The 11,489-nt window shown below is 45.7% G+C and overlaps 1 protein-coding gene across 5 annotated transcripts in view; it reads right to left on the bottom strand.

Moving 5' to 3' along the window:
• Nucleotides 1-11,275, bottom strand: part of ITCH (itchy E3 ubiquitin protein ligase) — a 137,270-nt gene extending 125,995 nt beyond the window's left edge. For 3 of the 5 annotated variants that reach the window (XM_026455250.1, XM_023220463.1, XM_023220460.1), the window contains exons 1-2: nucleotides 11,161-11,270; nucleotides 4,993-5,069 (exon numbers count right to left, since the gene is read on the bottom strand). The gene's annotated coding sequence lies outside the window, so the exon portion shown is untranslated. Of the gene's footprint in view, nucleotides 1-2,064; nucleotides 2,230-4,992; nucleotides 5,070-11,160 lie in introns of all 5 variants that reach the window. The other 2 variants (XM_023220461.1, XM_023220458.1) reach the window with 2 other exon arrangements.
• Between the last annotated feature and the right edge of the window lie 214 nt (nucleotides 11,276-11,489).

Here is an 11,489-nt window from a genome sequence, read left to right as displayed (position 1 = left end):
TTTTTTTTTTTTTTTTTGAGACGGAGTCTTGCTCTGTCACCCAGGCTGGAGTGCAGTGGCCGGATCTCGGCTCACTGCAAGCTCCGCCTCCAGGGTTCACGCCATTCTCCTGCCTCAGCCTCCTGAGTAGCTGAGACTACAGGCGCCTGCCACCTCGCCCAGCTAGTTTTTTGTATTTTTTAGTAGAGACGGGGTTTCACCGTGTTAGCCAGGATGGTCTCGATCTCTTGACCTCATGATCCGCCCGTCTCGGCCTCCCAAAGTGCTGGGATTACAGGCTTGAGCCACCACGCCCGGCACAACAACAATAACTAACACTTCACACTGTGAGCCAAGTCTTGTTGAAGCAGAAACACATAATATCTATGTATATATGCTATTACCACTCCCAATTTACAGATGAGAAAACTAAGGCACAAAGAAGTTAGGCAAGTCAGCCAAGATCATACCACCAATATACAGTAGAATCAAAATTCAAAATCAACCTAACTCCAGTAAATACTGTTAACTCCTACAATATAATCCTTTAGACTACTATCCTTTCCTTTGTGACCAACTGAATTTGATTCTTTGAAAAAATAATCAAGACAAAATTGTAGAACCTACTCTTTCTTTGCACGAATGAATAACAAGCAAACCAAAGTTCACCTAAATGCAGATGGTTATTTCTGGAGCTTATCTTGTCTTAAAAAAATAAAAAGTCCATCCTGGCGAACATGGTGAAACCTCCTTTCTACTAAAATACAAAAAATTAGACAGGTGTGTTGGTGGGCACCTATAGTCCCAGCTACATGGGATACAGGATAATCACTTTAACCTGGGAGGCGGAGCTCGCACTCAGCCGAGATTGTGCCACTGCACTCCAGGCTGGCGACAAAGCAAGACTCTGTCTAAAAAAAAAAAAGTTATCTTGTGACAAAGAAAAGGTTGTAGAATCCAGTAAAATAATAAACATTTTCTCAGAAAACAAGCAAGTTATTAGATATTTCTGGAGTGAGTTAAGCTCAATATGTAGACGAATTCTTAACCTATAAGTGACGACACAGTATTAAAATTCTTCTCTTTCCTGGGACAGAAGGATAGATCTATTAGGGTAAGCAATTTCCAGACATGGAAAAAAAAAAATGCGAGTTGTTGGAGGGCAGAGATTGCTTTTTCACCATGAGTCCCTGTGATGTCTAGCATAGAGCAGCACTCAGAATACATTCAATTATGTTAGGCCAGGCACCTATAATCCCAGTACTCTGGGAGGCCAAGGCAGGCGGATCACCTGAGGTCAGGAGTTCCAGCCTGGCCAATACGATGAAACCCTGTCTCTAGTAAAAACATAAAAATTAGCTGGCCTTGGTGGCAGGGACCTGTAATCCCAGCTACCCAGGAGGCTGAGGCAGCAGAATGGCTTGAACCCAGGAGGTTGCAGTGAGCCAAGATTACGCCACAGCACTCCAGCCTAGGTGAGAACAAGACTCTGTCTCAAAAAAAAAAAAAAAAAAATACATTTGGCCAGGCTCAGTGGCTTATGTCTATAATCCAGAACTTTGGGAGGTTGAGGCAGGTGGATTGTTTGAGGTCAGGAGTTCAAGACCAGCCTCACTAACATGGTAAAACCCTATCTCTAGTAAAAATACAAAATTAGCTGGGCGCAGAGGCACATGCCTGTAATCCTAGCTACTTGGGAGGCTCAGGCAGGAGAATCGCTTGAACCCATGGGGTGGAGGTTGCAGTGAGCTGAGATCACACCATTGCACTCCAGCCTGGGCAACAAGAGCAAAACTCCGTCTCAACAACAACAACAAAAAAACCACAAACAAAAAAAGAATACATTCAATTATGTTAAAGGAACCAAAAAATCTGAACTTAGTTTCTTAAATTGCAATGCAATGAAACTCTTATAACATTTATCATCTTCCTTTTTATAATAATCAATCACTGGCAAGGGAGTTTGTTTTCCAGACAAAATCCTTAAACCAGGAGTTTTATATTTGAGTACCCCTTGGAACCTAGCACAACAGCAGCTCAACAGATCCTTGTCAAATATTACAAACTTAAACTTTCCATACTTACGTTTCCTATAGGTCTCTCTTGGTGCCAGTGTTTAAAGTAGAACTTAAAACGCCGGGTGCGGTGGCTCGTGCCTGTAATCCCAGCACTTTGGGAGGCCGAGGCGGGTAGATAACGAGGTCAGGAGATCGAGACCATCCTGGCTAACATGGTGAAACCCCGTCTCTACTAAAAATACAAAAAATTAACCAGGCATGGTGGCGGATGCCAGTAATCCCAGCTACTCGGGAGGCTGAGGCAGGAGAATCACTTGAACCTGGGAGGCGGAGGTTGCAATGAGCCGAGATTGCACCACTGCACTCCAGCCTGGGTGACAGAGTGAGGCTCCGTCTCAAAAAAAAAAAAAAAAGTAGAGCTTAAAATAACATGATTTGTCATTTATTAAGCATCGGATATTATGAAGCCTTTTTTTCTCTCTCTCTTTTTTTTTTTTTGAGACAGAGTATCACTCTGTCGCCCAGACTGGAGTACAAGTGGCATGATCTCGGCTCACTGCAAGCTCCACCTCCCAGGTTCACGCCATTCTCCTGCCTCAGCCTCCCCAGTAGCTGGGACTATAAGCGTCTGCCACCATGCCCGGCTAATTTTTTGTATTTTTAGTAAAGACGGGGTTTCACCGTGTTAGCCAGGATGGTCTCGATCTCCTGACCTCGTGATCCGCCTGCCTCAGCCTCCCAAAGTGCTGGGATTATAGGCGTGAGCCACCGTGCCAGCCGAAGCCTTATTATAAGGTATTTCTGATATCAGTCATATATTGTGATGTCAACAAAGCTGTGAAAAATCAGTCAGTTAGCACATAAAGCACAGAATATAATAGAGTGAGCTGGAAAGAACCTGAGAAATCATATCCAAAATATTCAATACGTAAGTGAGGAAACCAGGCCCAGGGAGATTTAAGTGAGTTGCCCAAGATCACACAATTTAAGTGACCAGTAATACCAAGGCTAGAACCCAGGTTTCCTGAATGTTGGCTCAAATACCTTTTCACAAAGAACTGCTTTGTGAGCTTGAGATGAAATGGATATGCTGAGAAATATTTTAAAGATATTTTAAATACTTTAATAATACTTTTAAATATTTTTAAAATTGTTTTATAGTAGCTATAATCATCCCACCATCTCCTTCCTTTCTCTTAAATATAAAAAAGAACAGGACCGGGCTCAGTGGCTCACGTCTGCAATCCCAGCACTTTGGGAGGCAGAGGCAGGCAGATCACCTGAGGTCAGGAGTTCAAGAGCAGCCTGGACAATGTGGAGAAACCCCATCTCTACCAAAAATACAAAATCAGCCACGTGTGGCAGGTGCACGCCTGGCCTCCCGAGTCCCAGCTACTCAGGAGGCTGAAACAGGAGAATCACCTGAACCCAGGAGGCAAGAAGCTGCAGTGAGCCAAGATCATGCCATTGCACTCTAGCCTGGGCAAGACTCCATCTTCAAAAAAAAAAAAAAAAGTGATTTTATTTCCTTTGGATATTTACCCAAAAGTGGCAATGCTGGACCACATTTTAGTTCTATTTTACCACTATCTTCCTATTCAGCTTTCTTATCTAACAATTCACCTGCTCAACTTAATTCACTCCCTATTCTCTTACTGCTTAACTTTATGTTCTAATTTTTTTTCTTATCCAGTAGTCTTCCTTCTCTCCTAACCTTTTAAAGTGATCTGTCTTGTCCTCACGTTTTCCTTCACAATATTATTGTCAACTTCTCTCACCTTGTGGATATAGATAACATTTTTTTTTCTTTCTTTTGAGACAGACTCTCACTCTGTTGCCCAGGCTGGAGTGTAGTGGCACGATCTTGGCTCATTGCAGTGTCCATCTCCTGGGTTCAAATGATTCTCCTGTCTCAGTCACCCAAGTAACTGGGACTACAGGTGCACAACACCACACCCTGCTAATTTTTGTATTCTTAGTAGAGATGGAGTTTCACCATGTTGACCAGACTGGTCTCAAACTCCTGACCTCAAGTGATCCGCATGCCTTGGCCTCCCAAAGTGCTGGGATTACAGGCATGAGCCACCGTGCCAGGCCAAGATAACATTTTAAGTCATGAATTCATGTCCTTTACTAAAGATTTAATAGGTATTATTTTATTTGATCCACACAACAATGACAGGGAGGGAGATAGGAATCAATATTTAACCTATTTTACAGATGTATAAACTGAGGTCTGGCAAGATGAAATAACTTGCTGAAAGTCACACAGCTTGTCAGTGGCAAAATCAAATCAGAACCCAGATCTTTCCAAGTCCTCTATTATTTCTCCACTGAACTATGCTGTCTTCTTTTTTTTTTTTTCGAGATAGGGTTTCACTCTGTCGCCCAGGCTGGAGTGCAGTGGCGCGATCATGGCTCACTGCAGCCTCAACCTCCTGGGCTCAAGTGATCCTCCCACGTCACCCTCCCAAGCAGCTAGGATTACAGGTACACGCCACCACACCAGCTAATATTTTTATTTTGTGTGGACTCAGGGTCTCGCCATGTTGTCCAGGCTGGTCTCAAACTTTTGGGCTCAAGTGATCCTCCCACCTTGGCCCTGCAAAGTGCTGGAATTACAGGCATGAGCCACTGCACCTGGCTATGTTGTCTTCTTTTTCATTCCCCACCTCTTAACCCTACACACACACGTCTAGATAGTACACAGAGGTAAATGTGTATAAAACAACACAAATAGAAAAAGTATGCGTATGTGTAAGGGATCTACAAAAACAGAAAAGTCAGAAAATTCAAGTGAAGAGCACAATGTGGCTCACAGGTTAATCCTTATAGAGGCAGCTTTGGGTTTCAGAACCAAGTGAAGCTGCCTATTTGTTCAACCAACTGATGCAGCTAGCATTAACACTGCTCTCTCCTCACAGCAGTTATATGACCAGAGCTTGGCCTCTGCATCACTCTTGCCCCCAGGTTCTCTCACAGGATGTGACCATACCTGAAGTTCTCACAGTTTGAGTCACTTCCTTGGGTTAAGGCGTTGTCTCCACAAGGCCACTGTGAAATGCATGGTACCTGAGAAAGGAAGGAGAGTCCATTAACATATTACTTCTATAGTTTTTTGTCCGTTTTTAAGACTGAGTCTTGTTCTGTCCCCCAGGCTGGAGTGCAGTGGCACGATATTGGCTCACTCCAACCTCCTTGGGTTCAAGCGATTCTCCTGCCTCAGCCTCCTGAGTAGCTGGGACTATGGGCGCACGTCACCACACCTGGCTAACTTTTGTATTTTTAGTAGAGATAGGGGTTTCACCATATTGGTCAGGCTGGTCTTGAACTCCCAACCTCGTGATCTGCCCGCCTCAGCCTCCCAAAGTGCTGGGATTACAGGCGTGAGCCACCATGCCCAGCTGACTTCTATAGTTAAACACATCAGATCTGCAATGACCTTGGGACTCTACAAGCACAAAGTCTCTTTTAAAAATGTCATGGGGTAGACAATTTTTAATGGAGGAGACAGGACAAAAGAAAGAATTGGGGGAAAATGATTCCTACATAGTATGGGAAGATACCAATCTGAGTATGATGGCTATCTGGCAAAATGAGGATGGCCATATAAATACACCAGTCTATAAGGGTCACCATACTGATAGTCCCTGCAAGTTGGAGACTCCTAGGGACAGGAAAAGAAAAAGCACACCAAGGATCTGGATATAGTCAGTTCTGAAAAGAAGCAAAAGAGCTGAGCTGGCAGCAGTTTTTCAAGGACAGTACACTGCTAGACTGGAGGAGGATAGAGGTAGGAACAGCTTCTGGTTAACTGCTTCTAGTTGTGAGGATAGTTTCCAACTTAAAATTTTTAGCTGAAAGCCAACCTCCCAACCAGAGAATGCTGCAATTCAATTCTGTGAACCCCCTAACTAACTTATATTGACTCAAAGCTAGTATCATTTACAGCCATAAAAGTCAACATGCCTTTACTGAATGCTTACCATGAGCCCAGAATTTGGCTAAGTACTATAAATACAGAAAAAAATAACCTTACATACTTATGTCTTAATTCTTATAAAGGAAACCAATCCTCAAAACCCAAAACTGAGTTAGGCAACAAGAAAGAAAGTGGCAAAACAACAAAACAGGTGACTATTTCCTATCAGTACTAACACAAATTTCTTTTTTTTTTTTTTTGAGGCAGAGTCTCATTCTTTTTGCCAGACTGGAGTGCAGTGGCACAATCTTGGCTCACTGCAACCTCTGCCTCCCGGGTTCAAGCGATTATCCTGCCTCAGCCTCCCAAGTAGCTAGGACCACAGGTGCGTGCCACCACGCTCAGCTAATTTTTTGTATATTAGTAGAGATGGGGTTTCACCATGTTGGCCAGGATGGTCTGGAACTCCTGACCTCACGATCTGCCCGCTTCGGCCTCCCAAAGTGCCGGGATTAGAGGCGTGAGCCACCACACCTGGCCCTAACACAAATTTCTTAAGACAGAATGAATACAACAAAACTCACTTCTAGGCCAAAATTCCTTGTTAAACTCTTGCCTAAACAGTCAAGAGGCAGAGGCTAAAAATCTCCCTTTTCTTTTTCTAGTCTAATACCAGAAGCTCTTCGGTAGTGCACATTGATCTTGGTAAACCAGAGAATACCAGTCTCAGAGTTGCAAAACCTAGTGCTAGTTCTAGTTCTTACTCTTAACTAGTTTCAGGTAAATTATTTAACCTTTAAAACAAACAAACAAACAACAACAAAATAGAAAATAAGAGATTGGAGTAATCTAAGAATAACTTGTATCTGGCACATATCTACGACCTACTAGATAACTGTCCATAGGAGACATCACTGATCAACCATAATACAATTCCTCAGAGCCCCTACAACCAGAATCCTTCCAAATACAGTGCTACTGGCAGCTTCCAATTAGAGCTGGCCGATAAACCAAAATATATTTGCTATTATGGACTAGATAATCTCTGTAATTTCTTCCAACTCTAAAACTCAATGAGCAAGTTTCTATAGGCTGAGAGAAAAACACTTCCAACAAGCCTTGATCAATAGTACTGAGAGACATAAATCTCAGTCCAAACTCCAAGTTCTAAATTAGCCAGGCTTGGTGGCACACACCTGTAACTCCAGCTACTTGGGAGGCAAAGGCACATGAATCACTTGAACCCAGGAGGTGGAGGCTGCAGTGAGCCGAGATCACGTCACTGCACTCCAGCCTGCGTGGCAGAGCAAAACTCCATCTCGAAAATAATAACAAACTCCAAGTTCTCTTCCAAATTACACCTGACATAGTTCTTTCTAATTTCTCAAAGATGCTAATGAACAATTCACTCTCATACTATATATAACATATATAACCTGGCAATATAATTTAGACTTGCTAATGGGTTCTTTTGACAGAAAAGGAGCCCTTTACCCAGACTAGCTCTAAAAAAAATCCTCATCTAAAAATATGGCAACAATACTGCACTAGTAAAAAGCTAAATCCAATCCTTTGATCACCCCCACAACCTCTCTCCAAGGTCAGGCTTTGTTACTTCTCAACTAGACTTCTGCAACAGCTACTTTTTCATCCTTTCGTTCATCACCAGAGTAATCTTTCTTTTTTTGTTTTTTGATGCCTATCTTTGTCCTGCAGTACACAGCAATCTTCTTAAAACACATATGTACTCACATCATTTCCCTGTCTAAAAATCTGTTCATCTATTTCTTTTTTTTTTCTTCCTTTTTATAAAGACGGGATTTCACCATGTTGACCAGGCTGGTCTCGAACTCCTGAGCTCAAGCGATTCAACGGCCTCAGCCTCCCAAACTGCTGGGATTACAGGCGTGAGGCACTGAGCCCAGCCCTGTATCTATTTCTACCAACATAAAATTCCAAATTTACAGCATTATACTAAAAATTTTTAGGCAAAGCACAGTAGCTTGCACTTGTAATCTCAACACTTTAGGAGGCCAAGGTGGGAGGACCACTTGAACACAGGAGTTCAAGACCAGCCTGGGCAAAGACAGGGTAAAGAGACTGGGTAAAGACAACCTGTCTCTATAAAAAAAAATCTTTAATTAGCCAGGCATGCTGATGCCTGTTGTCCCAGCTACTCAGGGAGGCTGGGGTGGGAAGATCACTTGAGCTCTGGAGGTCCTGCCACTGTACTCTATCCTGGGTGATTGAGTGAGACCCAGTATCAACAACAACAAAAAATAACTTTTCATATACTCGCTTCCTTTAACCTTTCTGACCTTGTGTTTCAAAATGCTCTCCTTCCCCATTCCACTCCCTACTCCCTGAATCATTTTTATTCCACAATCCTCTGAATTTACACAAAGCATTAAGGCATTCACTCAGCCTACCCTGTCCTTCTCTCTTCCCTCCGCCCCCACCGCCCCCGCCCCCTCTCCGCCCCCAACCCTCCACCCCCCACACCGCTTTTCACATTGCTACTCTTCGTCTAAGACCCAATGAGGGTTCAGGGGCAAATCTTGCCTCTTCTAACCAATCCTCCACCCAGCCACACACACAGAATTGGCCACTTCCTCTTCCGTCTCAAAAAAGTTTTTTGACCTTTCCTAGGTAAGTCTAGAGTACCATCTGCCCTCAGTGGTTCCCAAGACCATCAGAATTACCTAAGGCATGTGTTAAAAATAAATTGGTTGGAGCCAACCCAGACCTACTAAATCCATCTCAGAAGGTGAGACCCTGGAATTTCTAAGCTCTTCTAATTATTCTAATGGTCAAATTTGGGAACTACTGGTTTGTCTGTCTCTCCCAATAGGTGAAAAGATGTATTTTTTAGGGCCAAGCAAGGGGGCTCATGCCTGTAATCCCAGCACTTTGGGAGGCCGAGGCAGGTGGATCACGTGGTCAGGAGTTTGAGACCAGCCTAGCCAATATGGGGAAAGTCCATCTCTACTAAAAAACAAAAAAAAATTAGCCGGGGGTGGTAGCACACGCCTGCAGTCCCAGCTACTAGGGAGGCTGAGGCAGAAGAATTGCTGGAACCCAGGAGGCGGAGGTTGCAGTGAACCGAGATCACACCACTGTACTCCAGCCTGGGTGACAAAGCGAGACTCCGTCTCAAATTAAAAAAAAAAAAAAAAAAAAAAAAGATGTATTTTTTAAAAAAAGAATGTAGAAATGTTTGATTCTAGAATACACTGAAGAAGTAGTCTGTGCTCATTTTTTTAATTTCATATCATATCCTTGGTGACTTGACTTGTATGCTGAATATAAGGGAATTCCTTTTGGACTCACAAAATTGACACATTCATGGTTCAAAGAAGCAGTAGAATTTCCACCTTCATTTCCAAAATTTTTTTTTTTTCTTGAGACAGGATCTCACTCTGTCACCCAAGGCTGGAGTGCAGTGGCACGGTAACAGCTCACCACTGCCTCGACCCCCAGGACTCAGGTGATTCCCCCACCTCAGCCTCCTGAGTATCTGGGACCACAGGCACCGGCCACCACACCTAGCTAATCTTTGTATTTTTTGTAGATACGGGGTTTCTCTATGTTGCCCAAGCTGATCTCCAATTCCTGGGCTCAAGAGATTTGCCTGCCTCGGCCTCCCAAAGTGCTGGGATTACAGGTGTGAGCCACCACGCCCATTCCATTGCTTTTTTTTTTTTTTTTAGTCTCACTCAGACACCCAGGCTGGAGCACAGCGATCAGATTTGGGCTCACTGCAGCCTCCACCTCCTGGGTTGAAGCCATTCTCCTGCCTCAGCCTCCCTAGTAGCTAGGACTACAGGCACCCGCCACCACGCCGAGCTAATTTTTGTGTGTGTGTGATTTTAGTAGAGACAGGGTTTCACCATGTTGACCAGGATGGTCTCGAACTCCTGACCTCGTGATCTGCCCGTCTCGGCCTCCCAAAGTGCTGGCATTACAGGCATCAGCCACAGCACTCGGCCCATTTCTTAATTTTAAAAATAAATTATAGCTTATATAAACCTGTAAAATACACACAGCAAGCTCTCACCGTATCTGCCATGAGAACTTCACCTGAACTGATAAACCACTCCTTAGCCGATTTTGAGAATGGAAATACACTGCCTTTACATACTTCCTGAAGATCGAATTATATTAGGAAAAGATGCGGGAGAATCCACCTAAGTGCAATGATAGGTGGCTGGCTCCAGGGTCTTACTAATTTCCAAGGCAAAAATCCCACACTTCCCCATCCCCCACTCCAAACCAAGTATATTGCAGATGTGGAAGAACGGCAGAAAATGTAGTAAGATTAGGATACGAATACAACCAGGAAAACAAGGTTGTGTTGTTATTGGGGATAATGAATTCCTGGCCCTTTACAAGTTCACCTGGTTACATGTCCAACTAACTTTAGGCCCAGCGTCTACTTCGGGCGCACAAATCCTGCGATTCTCTCTTTTAAGTCGCGGCCCGGAACTGTCTTGGAAAACTTGAGTTCTCCACTTAAAAGTCATGTCATCATGTTTCGACCCTTAGAATACGTTCAACGGCTACTTTTTTCTTTTCTCTGCTAAAGAAAAGGGCACTCTCCGGAGGAAGGGCAGTGACAGCTCCACGTCTGCAAAAGTCGGCGCCGCCACGACGGTGGCGGGCGTCGGGGAGGGCGCCGGGGCCGGGACCACCACGCCGGGGGACAATGGAAGGAGGAGGGGAGTGGGAGAGAGAAGTGGAGGCAGCCGCTGGGCTGGCCCTTCTAGCGACTGGGGGCTCGGAAGTCTCGGGAAGGACAGCTGGGTGACGGGGGACCCGGCCGACGCCCCTCACAGGGCCACGTAGCCCACGCCGGCCCCGGCCGCCGGGCCCCGCGCGTAGGCCGAACCGCTGGAGAGTGGCCCCAGGCGGGGATGAGGGGCGAGGGGCCGGACCGTACCCACGCCCGTCGTGGCCCAGCCCTTTCACAACTTGGAGCCCGCGAGGCGAAGGCCTCGGGAGCCTGTGCCAGGCATTGATCCCTCCGAACGTCCAGACAACCCACCCCCACCGCCCGGCCCGGGCCAGTAGCCCGAGCTCCCCGAGCCCCCCACAGACACCGGCTCTGGGAGAAAGAGCAGCCGCGGCTCTGGGGTCCCGACCCGCGCGTCCTACTCCTCTACCCTAGTTCTCCCCCAACATTCTCACCCGGACTCCCTCCCTCTCCCGAGCACTGCCCCGAGCTCGCCCACGGGTGTTTACCGGGACTCGGGGCGGCGGCGACTCCTCAGTCCCTAGACTAAGATGGCAGCCGGTCCCGAGCCCCGACCACAGCTACTAGAGCGAGTTAGCAGCCAAAGCGCAGGCGCCTGAGCGCGGGAGTGGTCTGGACTACAAGCCCCAGCAGGCCTTGCGCGCCAGCCGTTCGGCCCACCCCTGGCTTGAAGAGCCGGCTGCGGTGGTAAATCCAGTTAAATCCCAGTTTTCCTCACCTCCAGGTGAGACGGCAGCCAGCTGCTCCCAGCACCTCCAGGCTTTTTTTTTTTTTTTTAACACCCCGCCCACCGGAGCCTATAAGGACTGTGATTCTC

The sequence above is a fragment of the Piliocolobus tephrosceles genome, chromosome 20 (assembly GCF_002776525.5).
Source record: "Piliocolobus tephrosceles isolate RC106 chromosome 20, ASM277652v3, whole genome shotgun sequence".
NCBI lineage: Eukaryota > Metazoa > Chordata > Mammalia > Primates > Cercopithecidae > Piliocolobus > Piliocolobus tephrosceles.
Note: the sequence above shows the minus strand (reverse complement) of the source record. Positions and strands in the feature narration are given on the sequence as shown.